Source organism: Aythya fuligula, chromosome 1 (genome assembly GCF_009819795.1).
Source record: "Aythya fuligula isolate bAytFul2 chromosome 1, bAytFul2.pri, whole genome shotgun sequence".
Classification (NCBI taxonomy): Eukaryota; Metazoa; Chordata; class Aves; order Anseriformes; family Anatidae; genus Aythya; species Aythya fuligula.
Window position 1 is genome coordinate 22,393,272 of NC_045559.1, and position 26,044 is coordinate 22,419,315.

Here is a 26,044-nt window from a genome sequence, read left to right on the forward strand (position 1 = left end):
CACGCACCTAACTTGGTGTCATCTGCAAACTTACTGAGGGTGCACTCGATCCCCTCATCCAGATCATCGATCAAGATATTAAAGAGGACCGGCCCCAGTACCAAGCCCTGGGGAATGCCACTAGTGACCGGCCTCCAACTGGATTTGACTCCATTCACCACAACTCTTTGGGCCCGGCTATCCAGACAGTTCCTAACCCAACGAAGCGTATGCCAGTCCAAGCCACGAGCAGCCAGTTTCTTGAGGAGAATGCTGTGGGAAACGGTGTCAAAAGCCTTGCTGAAGTCAAGGTAGACACATCCACAGCCTTTCCCTCGTCCACCAAGCGCGTCACTCTGTCATAGAAGGAGATCAGGTTTGTCAAGCATGCCCCGCCTTACATAAATCCATGCTGACTGGGCCTGATCACCTAGTTGCCCTGCAAGTGACACTCAAGATAATGTGCTCCATGGGTTTCACTGGCACTGAGGTCAAAGAAATGACTAAAACTCATAGAGCACAGAAATTTAGGTGAACTAAATTAAAAAGCAGTTATAAACAAGCTAATGAAACATATACCTGGTGTCACACAAACTGAGAAAAAACTCCACATATGCTTCAATCCTCAAATGACTGAGGGAGCAACTAGAGTGTACCCAGATCCACCTGGTTGAGGGTGAAGGACAAGTGGAGAGCTTGTGGATGAGAATTAAGGGGTGGGCTGGTATGGGGGACACTCTTGTGGGGGTGTGCAACAGGTCACCAGATCAGAAGGAGGAGATCAATGAGGCCTTCTACAAGCAGCTGGCAGTAACCTCACGATCATGGGCACTGGTTCTCATGGGGGATTTCAATTATTCAGACATCTGTTGGGTAAGCAACTCGGCCAGGCACGCACAGTCCAAATGGTTCCCACAATGCATTGAAGAAAATTTTCTGACACAGGTGGAGGAGGAGCTGACGAGGCAGGGAGGTGCTTCTGGACCTTGTTCTTACCAACAGGGATAGGCTTGTTAGGGATGTGAAGGTTGGGGGCAGTTTGGGATGCAGCGACCATGAGATGGTGGAGTTCCAGATGGAACTTGGTGGAAGAAGTAAGGCAAAAAGCAGGATTGCTACCCTGGACTTTCGGAGAGCCAACTTCGACCTCTTCTGGGACTTGCTTGGGGGTATCTCATGGGGTAGATTACTAGAAGGCAAAGGTGCTTGTAGGAGTTGGACAACATTTAAACAGCACTTCTTCCAAGCTCAGGATCGGTGCATCCCTAAGGGTAGGAAATCAGGAAAGGGGGAAGGAAACCTGTGTGGATGAGCAAGATGATCATTGATAAGATTGAAAAGAAGGTTTATGAAATGTGGAAAAAGGGCCTGTCCTTTTGGGAGGAGTATAGAAGTGTTGTCAGGGCCCGCAGGGACACAATGAGGAAGGCTAAAGCCCACCTAGAGATGAGGCTTGCAAAAGAGATAAAGATAATAAGAAGTTTTTTGTTTTATTTTGTTTTGTTTTTTAAGTATGTAAACAGTAAAAGGAAGACTAGGGATAATGTGGGTCCCCTGCTGAACAAGAGGGATGTCCTGGTAATGGGAGACACCGAGAAGGCAGAGATACCGAATACTTTCTTTGCTTCAGTCTTTGTTTCAAGGACTCCCCTCTGGGACTACTGGACCCTGGAGGGAGAAGAAATGGTCTGGGAAATGGAGGGCTCCCCACTGGTTGACAAGAGAGAGGTTTGGGAGCGTCTGAGTGGGATCAATGCACACAAATCCATGGGCTCCGACATGATGCATCCACGTGTGCTGAGGGAGTTGGCAGAGGTGATCGCCGAACTGCTCTCTATCATCCTTGAAAGGTCCTGGAGAACAGGAGAGGTGCCTGAAGACTGGAGGATAGCCAATGTCACTCTGGTTTTCAAGAAGGGCAAGAAGGAGGATCTGGGAAACTACAGCCCAGTCAGTCTCACCTCTGTCCCTGGAAAGGTATTGGAGCAGCTTGTTCTGGATGCCATCTCCAAGCAATTGGAAGAGAAGAATGTTATGAGGAGTAGTCAGCATGGGTTCACCAAGGGGAAATCGTGCTTGACCAACCTCATTGCCTTCTATGATGGCATCACCAGCTGGGTAGATGGGGGGAGAGCAGTGGATGTCATCTACCTTGACTTTATCAAGGCTTTAGATACTATCTCCCACGACATCCTGATAGCAAAGCTGAGAAAGTGTGAGATAGAGGAGTGGACAGTAAGGTGGGTTTAGAACTGTCTGACTGGCCAAGCTCAGAGGGTGGTGATTGGTAGCGCAGAGTCTGGCTGGAGGCCTGTGACTAGCAGTGTTCCCCAGGGGTCGGTGCTGGGTCCGGTCTTGTTCAACATCTTCATCGACAAACTTGATGAGGGAATAGTGTCTGCCCTCAGCAAGTATACCGATGACACAAAGCTGGGAGGAGTGGCTGAAATGCCAGAAGGCTGTACTGCCATTCAGTGAGACCTGGACAGGCAGGAAGAAACCAAATGAGGTTTAATAAGAGCAAGTGTAGAGTCCTGCAACTGGAAAGGAACAACCGCAAGTTGTACAGGCTGGGGGACGACCTGCTGGAGAAGAGCTCTGAGGAGAAGGACCTGGGGGTACTGGTGGATGACAGGTTGACCATGAGCCAGCAGTGTGCCCTGGTGACCACAAAAAGGCCAGTGGGATCCTGGAACGCATTAAAGAAGTGTGCCCAGCAGTTCAAGGGAGGTGATCCTCCCCCTCCACCCTGCCCTGGTCAGGCCTCACCTGGAGTACTGTGTCCAGTTCTGGGCTCCGCAGTACAAAAAAAGACAGGGATCTCCTGAAAAGAGTCTGGCAGAGGACAACAAAGAAGATATGGGGCCTGAAGCATCTTCCCTATGAGGAAAGACTGAGAGACCTGGGTCTGTTCAGCCTTGAGAAGAGAAGACTGAGAGGGGATCTTATTAATGTTTACAAATATCTTATGTGTGTGAGACAGAACAATATGGCCAACCTCTTTTCAGTGGTTTGTGGGGATAGGACAAGGAGCAATGGCCACAAAATGGAGCACAGGAAGTTCTGTACCAACATGCGAAAGAACTTCACAGTGAGGGTGACGTAGCACTGGAACAGGCTGCCCAGGGAGGTTGTGGTCTCCTTCTCTGGAGCTACTCAAGACCCATCTGGACAGGTGTCCAGATAAGGATAGGGACCCTGCTTTGGCAGGGGGATTGGACCCAATGATCTCTGGACATCCCTTCCAACCCCTATGATTCTGTGATTCTGTGATCATTTCAATAAAAGCATGGGGAACTTTGTTTTTGAATAGTTATTTTGTTGGATTTCCAGCTAACAGTAGATACAAGAGTGAGAGACTGCTCAATTGCATTTTGGGAGCACTGCACCTGTTGCCATTCTGACAGTGGTGAGGGAACTATGTACAACAGATATGGATACTTAAAATAATAATAAATTTAAAAAATTAAAAACAAAACAAAACAAAACAAAACACAGCACATATAAACAAACAACAAATACCTCACTGTACTAACTCAACAGTTACATATGTAATAGTCCCATTACATTTTAGACTATGTGCATATGTGGCACAAAAATACTGCAAAAGAGACAATAAATGGTTTGTGATTTAAAATATAATTATTATTCCACTGAATGTAGTTTCTAGTTGATACACGAATCTTTGCATGCTTCCATACAGTCAGAAATGAACCAGCACTTTCTCTGTTAAAATTACATTTTTTTTCATGACTTTGGGTCAGCTTGAGCTCACTCCTTAGTCTTGGTAAGGCAACAAAGAGGAGTACAAATCTAAGTAGTGTTTTGATATTTTTGAAATTGATGTTTTGAAATCAATATTTTGATTTTTTGTATAAAAAGTTAATGTATTTTATTAAATAAAAATGGAAACAGTGGTTACAGAAAGCACAAGTGGTCCTTAGGGGTGGGAAATAGAACTTAGCTTCTCTTCCACTTATCACTGGGTAAATGTTCTTACCATTGGATCAGAGAAATGTGCTTGTTTTTATTGCCTCTGCTTTCAGGTAATCAGCTAATATCCCAAGCAAAGATGAACAACTCTTTTGTTTGTTTTTAAAATATAATATAGATTAATGGTCTCAGGCTGACTTTAGTGAGTTGAAGATACAAGTTTAATTCCTGCCAGGAACAGAAAGTATTTGGACGCAGGTATACTACTGACTCTAAACCTCGTAACTGCTGAACTCATAGCTAATATCAGTTGACCCCCATTTGAAGGAAACACTTGACCTCCTCTTTTGTCAGAAAGAACTTAGGCTGTGTCATTCACAGGAGGTCTGAGAAGTGTTGAGTGAAGTACAGAGCTCCTTACAGCCAGAGATGCCTTGAGAAGAGCAGGACTCATGCAGTCTCATCAGCCAAGAAGGCAAGCTTGAATCACCCTTGTGGGACCCCAGCTTCTTCTTCCAAATAGATTCAACAGAAGGTGGTATAATTCTGAACATCTAGCAGTGCAGATGGGGAGGAAAAGGTCTTTAGCTGGACCATGTTAGTAAAACACATTCCCACACAGTATTTTCCATTGCCTAACTCAAAACAGTCCTTGCACACTGTGCTGACTGCTGGATCTAAGGTAGCTGATTCTTCCCCTAGACTGTATAAAGGATATAACTGAAGGCTATGGGTTTTTCTCTGGTATTACCTGTCTCATTTCCTTTCTAAATACAAATGTTGGGTTTCTTCAGGAAATATAGGAGTTGGACTTCTAAACACTACTAAAGCCTGATCACCATTTGCACAGTAGTGTGTTACCTATGGCAAGAACAAAGCAGCCATGAACACTTTTGAAGAGTGAGAATCAATACAATTTCTTCTTCAGTATATGAGGCACAAACAAATACAACAGTGATTTTGCATGTTTCCCTAGTCTGATAGTTTCCCTAGTCTATTACATGTTTATTGCTAAGATTGATCAAAAAACTATATTAGTTCTTTCTAATTTTAAATTGAAGTTTGCTAACTGGTGATTGAAATATCTAGAGAGCTGGAAAAATAAAGCAGGATTTCGTCCTTTTCTTCCAGCTTCCTTGCACAGCTTCAGATAAGGCTGTTGTTTGTTTAATATATTACTGTCAATGAAATCCATTAATATCTCATTTTCATGGAAATTTCTCATCACTTCAAACACAGTGTTTCTTTTTATCCCAGTCTAAATTAGTAGTTTTTGATGTTTTAGAAATTGTTTCCCCACTTCACAACTTGTAAAAGTGAGCACACCATTGCCCACATGATCCCATCATAAAGTTGTAATATGTATGCTAAATAATTAGTGGTAGGTAGCATACATAGAAATACTCAGTATTGTTATCCTCTACAACACAAACAAATCTTAAGAAACAACACTAAAATTTACTTGTTACCTATAAACAAGCAGCGATACTAGTCACTGTGCCGTTTCACAAACACAGAACAAAAAGCCTGTTCCTAAATCTCTGTATTCAATCCATGTGCCCTCAGCCATTTCTAAATCACAGGAAGTCCTGAATATGGAAAGCCTGCAGCTCCTACTGAATTTTAAAATGTTAAATCGGTGCAATTTCTGTATTGGTCTTGCCTGAAACATTTACTGAAACATGTTATTTTCTCTGCCAGAAATCAAATGTATTCCATATAACATAATGAAGAACTAAAGTGTGTTTATTTTAAACTGAAAAGAAAATGTTCTGTTGAACATTTTGAATTTTATTTTATTTTATTTTTAATGTATGAACCAGCAAAATATAGTATGGATAAACACAACACTGTATTTGCCAGAAGATAATCACAAGTTTTGAAACAGCACAGCAATAACACTTTCCATGATGCTGTGATTAGAGACCTCCTAAGTCCTCATGAAAAAAAGATTACAGTTTAGATGGTAAATAATAAAATGCTCAATTTGGTATTTCTAAGAAGAAATAACCTTTTTATTTCTTTATATATATTTTTAAATATTATGCTGCTGATATTTATTCATCTGTACTGAGCCAAATACTGTCCTTGCAGTTCTTTTGTAACTAGAGATATACCTTCAATAAAAGACAAACTATTGCCTTTTTTTAAGAATAGTGGAGAGTGAAATAGACCCAAAATGTGTTGCAAAGCCACAGTCCCACAGACACACTTTAAGCAGCAGATCATCCTCTTACATAGCATGATAATTTCTTTTTGAGTTTTAATAAGGTGTGTCTTCGAAAAACGTCGACAAACTCCTCTCTGTTTCTGTCCTTACATTTTTGACATGATTTGCATTCATGAGAATATTAATTTTAAATCTATAAAAAAGACATGGAGATATTACAAGACAGTGGTTTAAAGCCTCCCATCATGAAATTTGCAGCAAGCTTTTGGCTTTTGGATTCTTTATTGATTTTCAGGGAATACATGCTGGTGGAAGGTATACATAGAGAAACACAAATGTCTTTGAAACACCTTTAATACTGACATAAAAGAAGAGAAATATTGATACATATTGATTAGTTTGTGTCATCTACATAAATATAGGTATGTAAAGTTCTTGACTCCAAAATTACATCTAAGTATAAATCCCTGATCAGAAATTTGACAGTCCCTGTTACACTGGACAGTCTCTGTAACTATAGAGCAACAAAGGGTCTAGAAGGGAAGACTTACAAGGAGTAGAGGAGAGGCAGCCTACAGCTCATTGCAGCCTATAGCTTCCTCATGAGGGGAGCAGAGGGGCAGGCACTGATCTCTTCTCTCCACTGACAGTGACAGGACCCGAGGGAATGGCATGTAGATGCAATAGGGGAGGTTCAGGCTAGGTGTTGGGAAAAGACTCTTCACCAAGAGGGTGGTCGGGCACTGGAACAGGCTCCCCAGGGAAGTGGTCACAGCACCGAGCTTGCTGGAATTCAAGAAGTGTTTGGACAACATTCTCAGACACATGGTCTGATTTTTGGGTGGTTCTGTGTGCAGCCAGGAATTGGTCCTTGTGGGTACCTTCCAACTAAGGATATTCTATGTTTCTATATCAAAACAAATGAACAAAAATACTAAAGATACCATGACAAGTAACATGTTCAGCAAAATATCTGTATAATTATACATATGAGGAATTTGATGAAGTTGACAATTGACACTTGCAACTAACTGTTTTTTTTTTAAGGTGGAAAATATAGGCCAACCAAATGAGTTATTTATGTTCAAGATACAGAAAGTGGTATTTAAGAGTACATATTAAAAGAGAGGATGGATAAAATAACTTACACCATTGAATATTTAATTCTTTCATTTTTAAAGTAAACATGTATGGACAGTAGTGATGGATATGTTCAATCTCAGGACACAAAGCATTTAACTAGATCTGGCTTTATGAAAAACAAAAAACTTGGGTATTTGATGCATTATTTTAGATTACTTGAATATTATAGTATTGGAATTTTGATGAACCAAAGAAGAAGAATGTCAATTTATAGGTGTCTGGTCTACTGTATTAAGATCAATAAAAGTAGTGATATGCCAATAAGCCATTTAAACAGCCTGAGAGCAGGATTCATTTATTTATTTAATTTGCTTGAGCCATACAATATGAGGTTTAGTCTATCACAGAAACAAGAATGAAGATTCGATTTGAGATATTAAAAGAATAGCTCTGTATTATGATACCCAATTGTGAACTTTATTAAAATGCTAACAATAGCTTGCAGTTACTACATAATGGAATGTAATGATAGATTTCTTCTGTTTGTGGAATAGGAAGACATATAGAGAGACTTTTAAAATACATTTATATAAACTACTTTGTTTTATTGTTTTCTAGAAAAGATAATGCAAATGCAAAATACTGTGCCTAGTGGAAGGAACATTATGCCTCGGAATTAAAGCATTACACCATGGATCTTCTCTGCAAACTTACGAACTTTTTATTTATTTATTTATTTATTTATTGTCAAATTGAAGCATTGGTTTGGGGAATTTCTGGCACATCTTTGAAAAAAAATGAAACATGAAGTAGTATTTCCACTGGGAACACTGGGAAACTAGACATTCAGAATAAGATATAGAGTTTTGTTTATCCTATTTATTGAGAGATTTTCTGTTTATGAAACCTATTTTCTTCTGGTAAATATAATTTCTTCTGAATGCTGCCTTCACTTAATTTATTAATGCTGTAATGAACATACCTGATGTGCAATAATATTTTCAGGTGCCTTCACAGTGTTTTTCAAAATAGTACTTGATGTATCTTGGATCTTTCTAGTATAGGTGAAAGAAAAGAAAAGAACAAACTTGGATACAACAAATCAATAAATGATTTGAAGTACTGGCAGCTAGGTGACTCATGAGGGTCGTGCTCAGAAAAAGAAAAAAGAAAAAAAAAAAAAGAAAAAAAGTAATAAGTGGGTTTCCACTTTTTACACAGAAACCAAATATATAGGAAACCTTACAATCAGAAATCTTTGATTTCACCTTTAACCCAAAGGGTTGTTCAGACAAGCACACTGACTGTTGTTCTTTGTCAGAGTAACTGTCATATTCCCTTGAGCTGATGTGGCCTGATTCCTTCTGAAGCTCCCTTAGGGAGCTACATCTGCACCTTCTCTATTGTGAGTTTATGATTCTCCACTATGTGTGCCATTAACTTTAAATTAGTTTTTATGCAGAGTACTGAATTTATGTGAAGAGCTACTTCCATATATTTTCAAACAATCTTTAATTTGGATTTTCTTGATTAGTTCCGTTATTCTGATTACTTACTGATCTGTAATGGTGACAACTTGGTATCTTCTGTATCCGTAAAGCTTTTATTAACCATAATAAATACCATTGCCTGCTTGAGTATCACTTAGGTAAGGTTCACAGTAGTTTCATGATTTACTAATAAGCCAACCTCATTGGTGGGAGTAGAAATCAGATTTCATAACCTATTCAGAGGTTCTGGTTTAGGTATCCCAGGGAAAAATGACAATTCCCTCTCCAGTTATTATATAGGGAATTTAGATACTCTAGAGAACTGAATCTCTAGTCATGTATTTAAAATCGGTTTAGGATGGACTGTTTCCTAATGGTCCTTCCATATTTTAAAGGTCATGCTATGGAACTATATAATTTCTTCTGTTAAATATTAGGCTTGTGATTTACAAGGTCTAGGCTCTAACTGAAAGAAATTTGACTGTTTCACTATCTAAAATGTAGGACACCTGGGTATTTTAATCATAGTTCCTTGTATATTAAATGATGAAGATTTTACCTCGATTAAAGTATATCAAGACTCAGGTTTTAGATTGCACCATAGACAGAGAAAAGCAGAGACCATGAAACCACCATTTGGAACAAGATACAGCCAAATAATCCAAGGAAATGATCCAAGTCCTTGGCAGTGAAAAGGTGATTCCTCTGCCAATTTGAATTTAGGAATAAATTGTTTTCAATTCCACATTGAAATCTCAATGTAATGTTAACATGCAGCATCAGCTAAGGGAAAAAAGTGCTTGAGACAAAGTTGTCTAGTGTCTCTGAGAACTTTAGGGTAGTTATTTGGTCTCAAATCTATTAATGTTTCAAACAGAGAAGAAAGGAAAGAAGTAAAGAAAAGCTGATTACTTCAAGTCATTTCCACAGTAACAAAAGAACAAAATATGAAGAAAAAACTGAGTTTGCAAGAACCTAGCTGAAACCATGAAACATAAGACGTTACTATAATCGTTTTCCAGATACAGAGCAGTGAGTGTTACAAGTTCACTGATAACACAGGTGATCATATTCTCTGGGGATCCCATGTAGAAAATCACAAAAGATACTCACCTATTTGCAGGTACAAACCATAAAAGAGACTACTAGGAACAGAAAAAAAAAAAAAAAAAACAATTCTAATCCCACATACTGGAAAAATATTTTAATTCAGAGTTAGTCCTCTGTTTATTAAAAAATAAATAATAAATAAATAAATATGTTTCTAAATAGCAGAATGCCATTCCATTCACTTAAGTGAGACACAATGCCAGTCTACACTGAAAACAGTTATGATTTTAGGTAAAACTTATAATATGCCACTATTACATTTCTACTTTCCAGCTATCACTACAACTCTCGGTGATGCCAATGCATTAGCAACTTGTCCTTCTCAGTATTTGTTATCCTGTTATTAGAATGTGATCTTCAAACTATTTCAACAAACATGTTCTATATTTATTGAGACCATACCAAGAAACACTAAAAAGTGGAGAACCAAAAGTCATTCCCTCAGGGAACCTCAGCAGAAATGCCTCCACTCGTTATTGAGGAGGTCCTCAGTAACAATTATAGTTTGAGATATGTCAGTGAGACCATTTTCAATAACTCTGATGTGTAACTGATTAATTCCCTAATGCAATCTTATTAATTAAAATGTTTTATAGAATTAAATTAAAATGTTACGCAAAATGTTATGTAGAATTAAATTAAAATGTTATGTAGAATTAAATTAAAATGTTATGTAGAATTAAAATGCCTTGGAGAAAATGGTATGACAAAGCAAAGGAATTACTTTTATCAATACGCAATTCTGTCAACAAAAACAAACAAAACAAAACAAACAAACAAACAAGCAAAAAAGAAAAAATAAAACAAGGACAAAAAGAAAAAACAACAAAACAGCATGACGGTTTGGGTTGATAAGACTTACTTGCCATGAAGCCATGCTGGATATCAATGAATATTTTTATTCTCTAAAACTTTATTGGTAGAGTCCCAAAATAAACATGCAGTTATTCCAGTTATTCTACATGATGTTGATTAGATATAGGTTGATAATGAATTATTCTTAATTGAACTCTTCTATCTGGCACATGGAGCTATGAGCCATAATTAAGAAGCAAAAAAATCACTACCTTCAACTCAACAATTCGTAAAACAGGAAGAGACAGGCTGCCTACTGCATATTATGATGGTATAACAGAAAGATTGAATCTATCACATTTCTCATTGTCATCCTGGTCTTTGTGCTAAGTAGCATATCCTCATCTAAGTAGCCTGTAGCGTACAGTAGTGGTGTAGTAAGTTCTAGACATGTTTGCATGTTTTTGGCTTTTTCCTGCATATGAAAATATAACAATACGATACCAATGTCTAGTGGTAAAGTCTTTTATATATCCCAGGAACAAAGTTGAAAGAGGCAGAAAACCCACCAGAAGATGGCTATTTCTTTGAGGGAAGCCTGAAAGCTTTGGACATGTAAAAAATTGTGAGTATATAAAGTTTGAAAAAGCTGTGTATAATTTCTAAAGATTTCTAAAGATTTTCTAAAGATTGAATATCTTTTTAGCAAGTTGCTCCTTTAATGCTAATGAATACATGTATGTTAACATTCTATTGCCTGAATCACATTTAAATGTGAAACTTCATATTATTCTATGAAGCTGTTATTTTCAATTCTGCTGGCTTTTTTATAAAAAACAAAACAAAACAAAACAAAAGGAAACAAAACAAAACAAAACACCCTATTTGATTTTATTTTAAATGCATCAGTGGACATTCAAAGTAGGTCTTTTTCATGTCATCAGATTGAAGAACAAAAATTGACTGCAGGATTTAAGAGAACAGTTCTGCTTTACTTGGACAAAATATGCACTGATTTTCAAGGGACAACTCCATGAAGAAAGAATGCAGGAACACGCTGTGCAGCAACGTGTTATGTAGTCAGATATATTAGTGCAGATACATGTGTTGTTTCAGTTGCTACCAAGAGCAACTAATATCCAGATATAGGTCAGGAGCAATGATAAACCCCTACTCACCTAAACCTCAGTGTTTTCTGTTATGAACATTTAGAAACAATAGAAACAGAATAAAAATGTTTGGTCTGCATCTTTCCTTCTCTGTGTTCCCACCTAGATCCTGTTTCAATTCATATGCCAACCCCGACTGAAATATCCAGTTGGAGGGGGCGCCTAAGACAAGGCGACCTACACGTCGCATTGCCACATCATCCTTCAAAAAAGAAAGAAGGGCTATTGTTATGGTGGGCTCCCTTCTGAAAGGGACAGAGGGACTGATATGCCGACCGGACCCAACCCGCAGAGAAGTCTGTTGCCTCCCTGGGGCTCGGGTGAGAGACTTTGCCAAGAAAGTCAAGCACCTGGTACAGCCCACTGACTACTACCCGCTACTGGTCTTTCAGGCTGGTAGCTATGAAGTAGCAACGAGAAGTCCGAAGGCGATCAAAAGAGACTTTAGGGATTTGGGGCGACTATTTAGAGGATCAGGGGCACAGGTTGTGTTTGCCTCTGTCCTTCCGATAGGGGGGATCAAAGCTGAAAGGCGTGCAGTTCACATAAACTCGTGGCTTCGAGACTGGTGTGACCAGCAGAATTTTGGGTTCTTTGATCACGGGAAGGTCTATGCTACACCGGGCCTGATGGCACCGGATGGGATGCGCCTCTCTCGGAGAGGGGTAAGGATCTTTGGTCAGGAGTTGGCAGGGCTGATAGATAGGGCTTTAAACTAGAGTCGAAGGGGGAAGGGGCTAAAACCAGGCGCGCCGGTGAAGACCTAAGGGATGGTACGCTAGAATCAGAGGGGCTGTGTGCCAGTGAGGTCCTTTGGTCAGATCCACAAGGTGCTGAGTGTAAGGAGACGCACCTGAAGTGCTTCTACACGAACGCACGCAGTATGAGGAATAAAATGGATGAGCTAGAAGTCCTGGCCCAGTCCCGCAACTACGACATCATCGGCATAAGCGAAACCTGGTGGGATGAGTCCTGTGACTGGGGTGTTGCGATAGATGGTTACAGGCTCTTCAGGAGGGACAGGCAGGGTAGGCGAGGTGGTGGGGTGGCGATGTATGTGAAGCAGGGGCTGGACTGTGTGGAACTTCAGGTCGGCAATGGCAAAGTTGAGAGCCTCTGGGTAAGGATCAAGGGACGAACGAATAAAGGGGATGTCGTTGTGGGAGTCTATTACAGACCGCCTGGCCAGGACGATAGCGCCGATAAATTATTCTTTACAGAACTAAGAGAGGCCTCAAGATTAACTCCCCTTGTCCTTATGGGGGACTTCAACTTGCTGGATGTTAACTGGGAGTGCCACACGGCTGACACGAGCAAGTCCAGGAGGTTCATGAAGCACCTAGATGATAACTTCTTGGTGCAGGTGCTAACGGAGCCAACTAGGAAAGGTGCCCTCCTAGACCTGTTGCTAGAAAACAGAGAGGGTCTGGTGGGAGATGTGGTGATTGGTGGCCGCCTTGGTCATAGTGACCATGAAGTGGTTGAGTTCAAAATTTACGGTGACAGAAGGAAAAGTGCCACCATAACCTCATCCCTAGATATGGGGAAAGCGGACTTCAGGCTGCTCAGGGAACTAGTCAGCAAGGTCCCCTGGGAAACTGCTCTTGAAGGCCTCGATGTCCACCAGTGCTGGTCATTCTTTAAGCGATGCCTCCTAGAAGCACAAGATCAGGCAATTCCTAAACATCGCAAGTCAGGCAGGCGGGGCAGGAGGCCGGCGTGGCTGACCAGGAACATACTAATGGAGATTAGGCGGAAACAGAGAGTGTTTTGCTACTGGAAGGAGGGCCAGGTGTCATGGAAAGAATACAGGGATGCTGTTCGTGTTTGTAGGGAGAAAGTTCAAGTGGCCAAAGCACACCTAGAGTTGAAGCTGGCTGTGTCTGTGAGAGAAAATAAAAAGGGTTTTTTTAGATATGTGAATGGAAAAAGAACTAAAGAATACATAGGGCCGCTCCTTGATAGGGAAGGTCTCCTCACAGACAATGACATAGGCAAAGCAGAGACGCTTCTTTGCCTCTGTCTTCAATGCCGATGATGGGCTTCGGGACCCAGGGTGCCCTGAGCTGGAGGACCGGGACGGTGGGGATGACAAACTCCCAACCGACCCTGAACATGTGCAGGATTTGCTACTCCACCTGGATCCCTACAAGTCCATGGGTCCGGATGGGATTCATCCCCGGGTGCTGAAATTGCTGGCGGACGTCATCGCGGAACCTCTCTCAATTATTTTTCAACGATCCTGGGAATTTGGAGAGGTCCCGGTAGACTGGAAGCTGGCAAATGTTGTGCCGATTTTCAAGAAGGGTCAGAAAGAAGACCCTAGCAATTACAGGCCTGTCAGTCTCACGTCAGTGCCTGGTAAAATCATGGAGAGGATGGTTCTCGAACTTATTGAGGCGCACCTGGGGGACAAAGCAGTCATTGGTCCCAGCCAGCATGGGTTTGTGAAGGGTAGGTCCTGCCTAACTAACCTGATTTCCTTTTATGATAAGATCACCCGTATGGTGGACCAAGGGAAACCAGCTGATGTGATTTTTTTGGACTTCAGCAAGGCTTTTGACACAGTTTCCCATAGGATCCTACTGGACAAAATGTTCACCATACAGCTAAATAAAAACATCATACGATGGGTGAGCAATTGGCTAACGGGCAGGGCCCAAAGGGTTATGGTAAATGGAGCGGCGTCAGGCTGGCAGGCGGTCACCAGTGGGGTCCCTCAAGGCTCCATTTTAGGGCCGGTACTTTTCAATATTTTTATAAATGATCTGGATGTAGGAATAGAAGGTATTTTGAACAAGTTTGCTGATGACACCAAACTTGGAGGAGTTGTGGACTCGAATGAGGGTGGAAAGGCCTTGCAGAGGGATCTGGATAGGTTGGAGAGCTGGGCGATCACCAACCGCATGAAGTTCAATAAGAGCAAGTGCCGGGTCCTGCACCTGGAATGGGGAAACCCTGGCTGCACGTACAGACTGGGCGATGAGACGCTGGAGAGCAGCCTAGAAGAGAGGGATCTGGGGGTCGTGGTAGACAGCAAGTTGAATATGAGCCAGCAGTGTGCCCTGGCAGCCAGGAGGGCCAACTGTGTCCTGGGGTGCTGTAGTGGGTTTACGTGGCAAGGTTTTGGTAGCAGGGAGCCATAGGGGTGGTTTCTGTGAGAAAGATCTAGAAGCTGCCCCATGTTTGGGAAGGGCCCCATTGTTTTCCAGATCCGAGCCAATAAGCGATGTTGTTTTGCGCCTCTGTGAGAGCATATTTAAGACAGGGAAAAAACGCTGCGCCACACAGCAGCCGGGAGAGTCAAGGGAGTGGGAGAACAGCCTTGCACCAAGGTCAGTGTAGAAGGAGGGGGAGAGGTGCTCCAGGCGCCGGAGCAGAAGTCCCCTGCGGCCTGTGGTGAGGACCATGGTGAAGCAGGATGTCCCCCTGCAGCCCATGGAGTACCACGGTGGAGCAGGGTTCCACGCTGCAGCCCGTGGAGGAGACCACGGTGGAGCAGGTGGCCCTGCACCGACGGAGGCTGCCACCTGTGGAAGACCCCTGCCGGAGCAGATTCCGGGCCGGACCTGTAGCCCGTGGAGAGGAGCCCACGCAGGAGCAGGTGATCTGGCAGGAGCTGCTGCCCGTAGGGGAGCCAGGTTGGAGCAGTTTTCTCCTGAGGGATGGACCCCGTGGTACGGACCCATATCTGGAGCAGTTCTGGAAGAGCTGCTGCCTGTGGGAGCCCACGCCGGATCAGTTCATCAAGGACTGCATCCCGTGGGTGGGACCCCACAGCACAGGGGACGAGAGTGACCGAGAAGGAGCGGCAGAGAAGAAGTGCTGTAGACTGACCATAACCCCCATTCCCCGTTCCCCTGCGCCGCTCGGGGGGAGGAGGTGGAAAAGGGTGGATGGGGGGAGAAGGTGCTTTTGTTTTTTTTTCCTTTGTTTTCTCACTTCTCTCGCTTGTTAGTTGTAGGCAATAAATCTTACTATCTCCTTATGCCGAGTCTGTTTTGCCCGTTACAATAATTATTGCGTGATTTTCTCGTCCTTATCTCAATCCTTGAGCCCTTTTCACATATTTTCTCCCCATTCCTCTTTGAGGAGGGGGAGTGAGAGAGCGGCTGTGGTGGAGCTCGGCTGCCCACTCGAGCGGAACCACGACAGGTGCATCAAGCACGGCATCGCTAGTAGGTCAAGGGAGATGATTGCCCCGCTCTACTCTGCGCTGGTGCGGCCTCACCTCAAGTACTGTGTGCAGTTCTGGGCACCACAGTATAAGAAGGACATGAAACTGTTGGAAAGTGTCCAGAGGAGGGCTACGAAGATGGTGAAAGGCCTGGAGGGGAAGACGTACGAAGAACGGCTGAGGTCACTGGGCCTGTTCAGCCTGGAGAAGAGGAGGCTGAGGGGGGACCTCATCACAGTCTACAACTTCCTCGTAAGGGGGTGTCGAGAGGCAGGAGACCTTTTCTCCATTAACACTAGTGACAGGACCCGCGGGAACGGGGTTAAGCTGAGGCAGGGGAAATTTAGGCTTGACGTCAGGAGGGGATTCTTCACAGAGAGGGTGGTTGCACACTGGAACAGGCTCCCCAGGGAAGTGGTCACTGCACCGAGCCTGTCTGAATTTAAGAAGCGATTGGACTGTGCACTTAGTCACATGGTCTGAACTTTTGGGTAGACCTGTGCGGTGTCAAGAGTTGGACTTGATGATCCTTGTGTGTCCCTTCCAACTCAGGATATTCTATGATTCTATGATTCTATGATCCATTATTATTCCTATAAAGACACACAGCAATTAAAAAGAAAAACAGAAAAAAAAAAAAAAGGAAAAAGAAAGAAAAAAAAAAAAAAGGAAACATTATTTTTAATAGCTTCAGAGTTAATTAAAAACATCTCCCTATTGGCCCTTTCAGATAATGTTATTAATCATTTCACAAATACTGAAATTCATGCCAAATAGTTCCATGCAGATAGAGATACCTTTGAAAAAACAGTCCCAGAATGCCTCCAGGTGTATTTCCTAGTACCTCGCTTAATCAAGAATGTTATCCTAAATGAATCTCATGCTGTTATATTTAACATTTTCTGCTTAGAGAACATTACTTAAGTGATTCTGATGTTTAAGGACTAAGTCACCAATGAGACAAGCAGAGGACAGAAAGCTTTGTGTTGGTTCTTTTATCGTAACACTGCAAAACTGGTTAGTGTAGGCATGTCTTTGGTAGCTTCTGCAGGCCTTCATTTGCCGTTTACTAGGACAATGTGTTGACAGTGAGAGATGAAACAGAGGTCTTTATAATTTGGGGTGTAAAATCCAAGATAGTTTCTGTTGCTGTCTCTTCCAGAAAACCTGGAAGTAGATATGTATTATTTTTATGATTTGTCAAATTTTTTGAATACATTTTCTGCCTCAGTAAATTTTCCAAAATGATTGCTGAAATTAAAATTAGATTCCCCACTGGTATTATTACCTTGAAACTGTAGAGAAAACCTCAGAGGAGGAAAACATTTCTATTTAAATATGAAAAACATATTTTTTATTGAAGGTTACACCTATTGAAATAACAAATGGAATTACCAATAAGCATCATTCTGCACAGGTAAGACATATAATTTATGTAGTCCAGAAGGTCCAAGAAGAATGTAGTGCCACAGAAACTTAATTTCTGTTTTGACAAGAAAATACAGGATTAAAATTAAGTGACAAATATTACTTGCATTTGCACATAATGTCTGTTGACTCAAAAATACAGTATTAATCAAGAAAATTTTGATTAGCTCGGTGTCAGTATGCACTAGCAGACATCAAACCTTGAATGAAGAGGCATGAAAACTGCAGATGCAATCAAACTAAAAATAACATCAAGGATGAGAAGACGTATCTTGCAACAATCTTACACTTCTTGATTTCTGTGAGAACTTCAAGTTCCTGACTTTAAGTCAGAAAATGCAAGCAGGACACATGTTGTGTGAGATTGTTCCCAATCTGATTCCAAAGACATCTTTGGCATGAGTCCTATGCATCCTCCACCAGATTTTCTGCTACATCAACATATCTGATCCTCAGAAAGAGAATTGTTATTTCTCATTATGGTGTGGGATCAATAGATCTTTACTAATATTTAGAAACTGGATTGTGCAATGCTTATTCATAATGTGAAAAGAAACACACAGTAAAGACTTCTGCTAAGTTCATTATATTTGGTAGACCAATATATATACCAAAATGGCATAATATATATGTATATGTATATATATATATATATATTTCTTCTCAAAATTCATTCAGGTTTATAAATACCCCAATTTTTTGATGCTTAGTCTGATATAGGAACATGACTATCACAAAATGCTTTCCACTCTAAGTTCTTCATCCTTCACATGAGCAACAGCAACACACAGCTTTACAATGTATCACAATTTAGAATTAGGCTTGTACCTGCAAAACTTAGAATAACTGTAGTTAATACTCTACATTAAAAAATGAACTACTTTTCACTGTGTTATCCACTGTGGTCTCAGGATAAATAAAAACATTGACATATTAATAGTACTACAGATGAAATTGAAAGTGATAATTTAATATAAAAGAATCATCTGAAATAGAAGAGCCAGAACAGATCCTGGCTGTGATGAGAAGGAAAAAAAAAAAAAAAAAAGTTGCGCAGATGGGGAAAAAAAAAAAAGTTATAGTTATTCCACATTTTCAACCAGTCTCCTGGGTTAAAAAATGGAAACAGAACCAGCATAGAGGATCCATTACAGAAGACAGCGATTAATTAAATTCAGTAGCAAAATTATTTTGGCTGTGCTGGTTCAAACAGGAAAATAATCTGGAAATTCAGTAGGAAAATCTAAATTATTTTTGGATGGTAAATGGAAGAGATGAAAAACAGAAAATAGAAATATCTAGGTGTGTAGAGAATGAAAAATAAATCTCCTTGACAATAATACATATTTGTTTATAAAATACCTTTATATATACATATGTGTGCTGTTCAAGACTTATAAACTCTCTTTTCCTATTGCAGGATCTCTTGACTTCTATAGAATTCACTCTGTATGATGAAATTCCCTGTTACACATGTGGTGCTTTTAGGCTCTATAACTGTACAGTCTGTGCAGTGAAATTCTAGCTTCTCTGAAGAGAATGGAAAAACTCACTTCTGGTTAGCTTAAGAAATGCAGATCTCCTCTTTGCGAGTGTAGACTTTCCATTTAATTCCTTCTTCTTCTGTTAGAATATTTTGAAAAGGCATTGCTATGATATTACACTTATCACAGGAACAGGAAAGGGCGAGAGTGAATAATATATTGTTCTAGAAATAGTTGCTAAAGGCATGGTGTCACAACGATCCTGCTGAAGAAAAGTTCTTCCTTTGTTCCATTTGCATTCAAAAAGAAAAGAAAGTTTCCCTTGTAGAAAAGACTCTTCATTTCTTTGCAGATGTGTGGGGACGAGTTACCCTACTCATTCCTATGTTCTTCAAGATGATTTCCCACCCAACCTATCCTAGGCGATATGTCTGGAGAACACTGAATATTCTCAGTGGAACCTAAAGAGTTTTATTAGTGAGTCATAAGACTTACTGTTTTGGTTAAGAGGTACAAAAGCAGAATTTCTCTTAAAAAAATTATAAAAACTTTCTGGCGTTCCCTGTCATTTGCATGATTTTTTACAAATGGAATTGCTAAGTGCAATTCTCGCATGAAGACCAATTTGAAGTGAATACTACAACAGGACTACATCTAAAAATGATTATCAAAATTAAGTTGCAGAACAGTACAAAAATTCTGAATCAGACCCCACATTTGCTATCATTTGGACTTATCGGTTGTGTTAACTAATATAATATCTAGCGGCACTTTACAGATTTCATATATCTTCTTTAGTGTTAATCAACTACAAAGGCTTTTTGTAAAGTCTAAAGTCAAGTGTTGGCATTGTAGCAAAACTAAAAGCACTTCACCTTCATTACACCGGTGTGGCCTTAACAGATAAGTGTTTAGAATGGTGTTATAAATATGTGTTGTAAAAATAAGGATAATTACAAGGAGAATTACTATGAATGGAAGCTAGTTATAGAGCCATCAGAAGAACATATTATAAATGTTCAGTTAATTAGTGTAATTATTTCTCAGGTAGGAGAAGTATTAAATATTTGCTTTTGTTTTCCTTATGCAGTCTCAAATAACAAGATAAAAACAACTGAGAATTATGCACATTACCGTTCTAAACCATTTCTGGTTCTTAATAATTTTTTTACAGAAAATACAGTAAGTTAATTTCTGGCACTTTTTACATTTTATGAGTTATAGAATACATATTTAATCAATGTATGGAAAATACTTTCATAGCTCACAGGCACTATCTACTCACAAGGGAAATAGACAGCTACATAAATATTTCCAACCCTTTTCTTTATCGATGTTTAAGATTTGCCAAGCTGCAGGAATTTATTGTTAATAATTAATCTTCTTTATGTTACCTAACTGCTAAGTGATCGGCACGTTACTAAAGTTTCCAAGCTATCAAAGGTGTAGTGGTAGGGAATTAAGCACTAGAATGGTAAATGTAAAAGCCTTTCATATTAGGAATAACTGCAGTCTTGCATTTGCCCTATCTTTGCTATTTCTGATAGCCAGACTTCATTTAGCATCTGCTGAGAATTATTCAAGCTCTCACTTTTTTCCTTAAAGGTGCATCACAGTAGATTTAGCCAATGGATATTAATTGTCTTTGTGTTACAATATGTTTACTAGTACTGCTCTGAACTTTTCTTTGTGGGATAGCGAGTACACAACAACAAAAAATATTTTTCTGCTTTCTACATTTACACCCAAGTGTCTTCTCTCTTCTATTCTCTTTTACCTAAATCTTATTCTAGATATAAGGCTCAAAATCATAGCTCCTGCAATTCTTGTTTTCCATGTATTTCTTTGCATTGTAACTGGAACCTAGCTATCTTCCTCTTCAAATTCAAATCTACTTGGATAATTTCTACAGCTATCTTGCCTAAGAATGAATTTGGATCTTGTCAGGAGCTAAGAATACAAGAAATACATTTACATATAACGTCTGGCACAATGCAATTATAATCAGAATCTTTGGTCTCACTGCAATGAAATGAAGAATGGTAAAGAATGGGAATAACATTATTAAACGATAAGTGTAAATAGCAGCAAAATTCTCCCATGAATATCACTGAATGATATAGACTAATGTTTGTTTAATAATTCTTTTTTTTTTTTTTTTTTTTTTCCTTTTCATTTCATTTATGATTCTCAAGTGTAATGGCAAATCCTCATCTGATCACACTTCAAATCAATTACTGACAATAAGTAAAATATGGTGACAGAGAAGCTGTGTTGGTTTCCCTCCTTACTTCTACTTCCTCCTCTCCTGAGTAACACAGGGGAGATGAGGACTGGGACTGCGTCAGTCCACAGTGCTTTGTCTCTTCTGCTCCTTCCTCCTCATGCTCTTCCCTTGATCCACTCTGGTGTTACTTCCATGGGATACAGTACTTCACAACCTGTTCCAATGTGGGTCCTTCTGATGGGGTGCAGTTCTTCACGAACTGCACAGGACCTTTACATGGGCTACAGTCCTACCAGGAAATGACTGCTCCAGTGTAGGTCCTCAACATGTTGCCAGAACATGCCAGAAAACCTGCTCCTGTGTGGGCTCTTCTCCATGAGCTGCAGTCATGGCCAGGAGCCTGCTACTGCAATGACTCTCTACAGTCCGCAACTTCCTTCAGGTCATATCCAGCTGTATGGGGTCCTTCATGGACTGCAGTGTGGATATCTTCTTCGATGTGGTCCTCCATGGGGCTGCAGGGGCTGCCTGTTTCACCATGGGCCCCACCACAGGTTGTAAGGCAACTTCTGCTCCAATAACTTGAGTACCTCCTTGCTCTCCTTCTTCACTGACCTTGGTATCTGTAGTATTGTTTTCTCTCACATTTTTCTCACTCCTCTCTTTCCCAGCCACTCTGTAGTGTTTTTTACACTTTCTTAATTATGTTATCACAGAAGAGCCACCACCATTGCTGATGGGCTCAGCTTTGCCCTGTGGTGCCATCTGTTTTGGAGCCAGCTGGAAATGGCTACCTCTGACATGAAGGCAGCCCCTGGCCTCTTACAGATGTCACCACTGTAACACTCACCTTCCCACTCCCTGGCAACAAAAGCCTTGCCATGTAAATCCATTTGAGGAGCAGAAACTCTACTGCTGCTCACTATTACTACTGCTAGCTGTTACTGGCTAGGTAAATGAAAAGAGAGCAATGAATATTTTTTACCTTGACTGGTTTCAGTGAGGTTTTTGACACCATCTTCCACTACATCCTCAGAGAAGTTGGTGATGTACAGACTGGATGAGTGGACTGTGAGATTAATTGAAAACAAGTTGAACAGCCTGGACTAGAAGGTGGTGATCAGTGGCACAAAATCTTGTTGGAGGCAGGTAATTAATGGTGTACATCCCCAGTACATGAGACGTAGTGCTGCTGGAGAGAGTCCACCTAAGGGTCACCAAGATTAAATGACAGGAGTATCTGTCCAATAAGGAAAGGCTGAGACAGCTGGGACTGCTCAGCCTGGAGAAGAGAAAGTTCTGGAGAGATCTTATCAATGTATACAAAGGCCTGAAAGAAGGCTGGAAAGAAGGTGAAGTCAAGCTCTCTTCAGTGTTGTCCAGTGACAGGATAGCACCAATCTGATGGACAGAAGCATCCAAGGGATTCCTCCCACCTGGTCCTCCAGATCACAGAAGAAAGACTGCGCACGTTTTCCCAGTAGCAATACACATCTGATCACATACAGTTACTTGTCTGACCCCGCAAGTTCCTTGGTTCTGTATAGTAGTTTCTCATATTCTGCTCAATTAGCGTAACCTCTAGGCCTAGTTGTTTGCTTACAGCCTTAATGCTCAGCACGTTGCCATGTGCTGAACTGGCATTAATATTGTCATCTTGTACTCTAACACTTGTAGTAGTTTTACCCTGCTAGGCAGCTGAACTCTACCACGACTGTTTTCTCACTACCCATCCTCAAAGAAAAGGGGAGAAAATACAATGAAAAGGGCTCAAGGGTTGAAATAAGGACAGGGAAATTACTCACCAATTAAATCATGAACAAAACAGACTCAACATAGAAAGATTAATAAAATTTATTGCTTATCACTAGCAGACTACAAAAGTGAGAAACTAAAATCAAAATAAGAACACCTTCCCCCCCCCCCCAGTCCACCATTTTCTATATCCTCCCCCTGAGCAGTGCAGGGGAACAGGAATTGGCAGCTGTGGTTAGTCCTTAACACTTCATCTTCTCCACTCTTTCATTATTTTCATCATCGGTCTCTTTCCCTGCTCCAATGTAGGGCATCCATGGGATGCCGTCCTTCCTGAACTGAGCCTGCGGGGGCTTCCCACAGATGAGCAGTTCTTCAAGAACTACTCCCACATGGCTCTGTACCACAAGGTCCATCCATCAGGAGCAAACTATTCCAGCACAGGTGCCCCACGGGCGGCATCTCCCCCCCGGCTCCCTGCTCCTGCATGGGCTCCTCTCCACAGGCTGCAGCTCTGGCCTGGGGCCTGCTCCTGCGGGGGCTCTCTGTGGGCCACAGCCTCCTCCAGCTGCCACATCCATCTGCTCCACCGGGGGCTCCTCCATGGGCTGCAGCGTGGAGATCTGCTCTGCCGTGGAACCCATGGGCTGCAGGAGGACAGCCTGCTCCACCAGAGGCCTCTCCACAGGCCACAGTGGAACTTCTACTCTGGCTCCTGGAGCACCTTCTGCCCCCTTCTGCACTGACCTTGCTGTCTGCAAGGCTGTTTTTCTCACATTTTCTCACTCCTCTTTCCCAGCTGATGTTGCACAGGACTTCTTTTCCCCTTTCTTAAATCTGCTGTCACAGAGGCAAAACCAGCATCACTCATTGCTTGGTTCTGGCCAGCAGCAGTCCCTTTTGGCATCTCCTTCCTTATCTTCTTAGACTCCTCTACTGCCAAGCAAGAGGACTAGGGACTTCAGAGAACTTCTTCTGCTGAATTCAGTAGACCTTCAATGTCAATTGCACTGCTTTGGATTTCACTGAAATTCATTTCATTTGACAAGGTCACAGATGTTCATCTTTCTTCCAATGCACCCTTTCACTTTGGTCACTCAAAGGTCATGAACTTTGAATTTTATTGGAACTGAAATATGCAAAGCCTTGAACTAAGACACTTCTGAGCAGAGATGGGAGTCTGTGTTTAGCTGATTAAAACACTTTGCAATTTACAGTAAAAGCAGTTATTTAGCTGTGGTGTTCCAAGGAAGTGGAAATTCATTATATGAAGTTTTGTATGCTGTGCTTTTTTCAGTTAGAAGCTGGTGGTATCTATCACTACCTTTTTTTTTTTTTTTAATTTTTTTTTTTTTTTTTCATCACAGCAAAGGTTTTAAACATGCCTCAGATCACTTTGACATGTTACCAAATCCTATTTCTTGAATGAGTAGAAGAAGAACTAACTACATTAAAGGCTATATGTGAGACAGGCATTTACTTCTGCTACTGTCTATTCCAACGGATTTCAATCAACCAAACCTTTTCACTGAAGTCCTCAGGTACCTGTCCACAATACACTTGGTATCTTATGCCTGCTCAGGCATTTTTTCCCATTTAAATACTCAAGACTTTTTTGTTTGGTTGGTTTTGTTATTAATTAGACACCCATCTGTGACTTTTTAAATCTTTTACTAAACTTCTTTTATTTGAACCAACAAAGCACAACTCCCTTCTATTCAACCATTTGTTCTTAATTGACCTAACCAGATGAAAGTTCCTAGCCAGTTAGCTAATTTCTTCAATTAATGAAGCCAGCTGTCTCACAGTCATGTTATTGATCATTTTCAAGTCTAAGCATCTGTTATTCTAAACACTTTAATGGTCATTTCAAATTGCCCCAGATATCGAGGATTATCATTACACTGTCTTCTTATTAATTTCATTAATCCCAGGCATTTCCACTTTTCTTATTACTCTAATATTCCAACATGTTCTTCTTTAGAAAAAAAGAAAAAAACAAACAAACAAACAAACAAAAAAACCCACCATTCCATAGGTAGGAAACCAAAAAATATTGCTGTATCCTTTCACAAATCTTTCATTCAGAACACATTGCCAACATGTTGCCTAGCAAAACTTTGCTTTGTAAGGGGCTACTGAATTTCTGATTTAAAACAATGCTTCCTTCTGTTTTCCTTCCAACTACGAATGGCTTTACTCATTATACTGTCAATTATTTAGGTTAGATGCTCTATCAGTAATAAATTTGAAAATCAACAAACAGACTTTGAGAACTACTAAGATCCAAAACAACCTACTAGAAGAATGTTCTACTAGTTGGAACAGTCTTGAATTGAGAAGACAAGAACACAGAAACCTTACACTCATGAAGCTTAGCAATTATTCTGATCAGTGGGCCATAAAAGTAGAAAAACATAGTTTATGCTTAATATCTTCCACCTTTTAGAGGCCAAGTATACCTCACTGTAAATCTACTTCAACTAGTGCTTTCTTATGCTAAGAATGAAAATACAAAAGATACTGTAAGAAGGCGAAATTATCATGAATACCCAACTTCACCTACAAAGTCAAGATGTTAAAACAGATTAATGGTTTGCTGAGCAGTATGTTAAAATCACATAATTATAGAATGTTTTGTATTGGAAGGGACATTAAAGATCAACTAGTTCCAACACCCTTGCCTTGGGCAGGGACATCTCTCACTAGACCAGGCTGCTCAAAGCCCCATCTAACCTGGCCTTGAACACTTCCAGGTAGGGGCATACTCAACTTCTCTGAGCTACCTGTTCCAGTGCCTCAACACCCTCATAGTAAGGAAGAGCAGAGTAGAGAGGGAGAATCACCTCCCTTGCCCTGTTGGACATGCTTCTTTTGATGCAGCCCAGGGTACAATTGGCTTTCTGGGCTGCAAGTGTGCATTGCTGACTCATGTTAAGTTTCTCATCAACCAATAACCCCACATCCTTATACTCAAGGTTGTTCTCAATCCAAACCACCACTACAATAAAATTTACATTTATTTGAATAACATAAAAACAAAATTTTCTCTCAGCAGCCACTCATGTAGTTCAAATAAAGATTAAGCTTAGATCCTACATATTACTTAATATCACATAAAATTTTAATCACCTGAATATTCCTTGTAAAATGTATGGGACTGCAAAGGTACTAGAAGTAGACACATCCATTAGCTACCATCTAAATCAGAACTGCAGAGCAGCATCCCATGGACAGAGTGGAA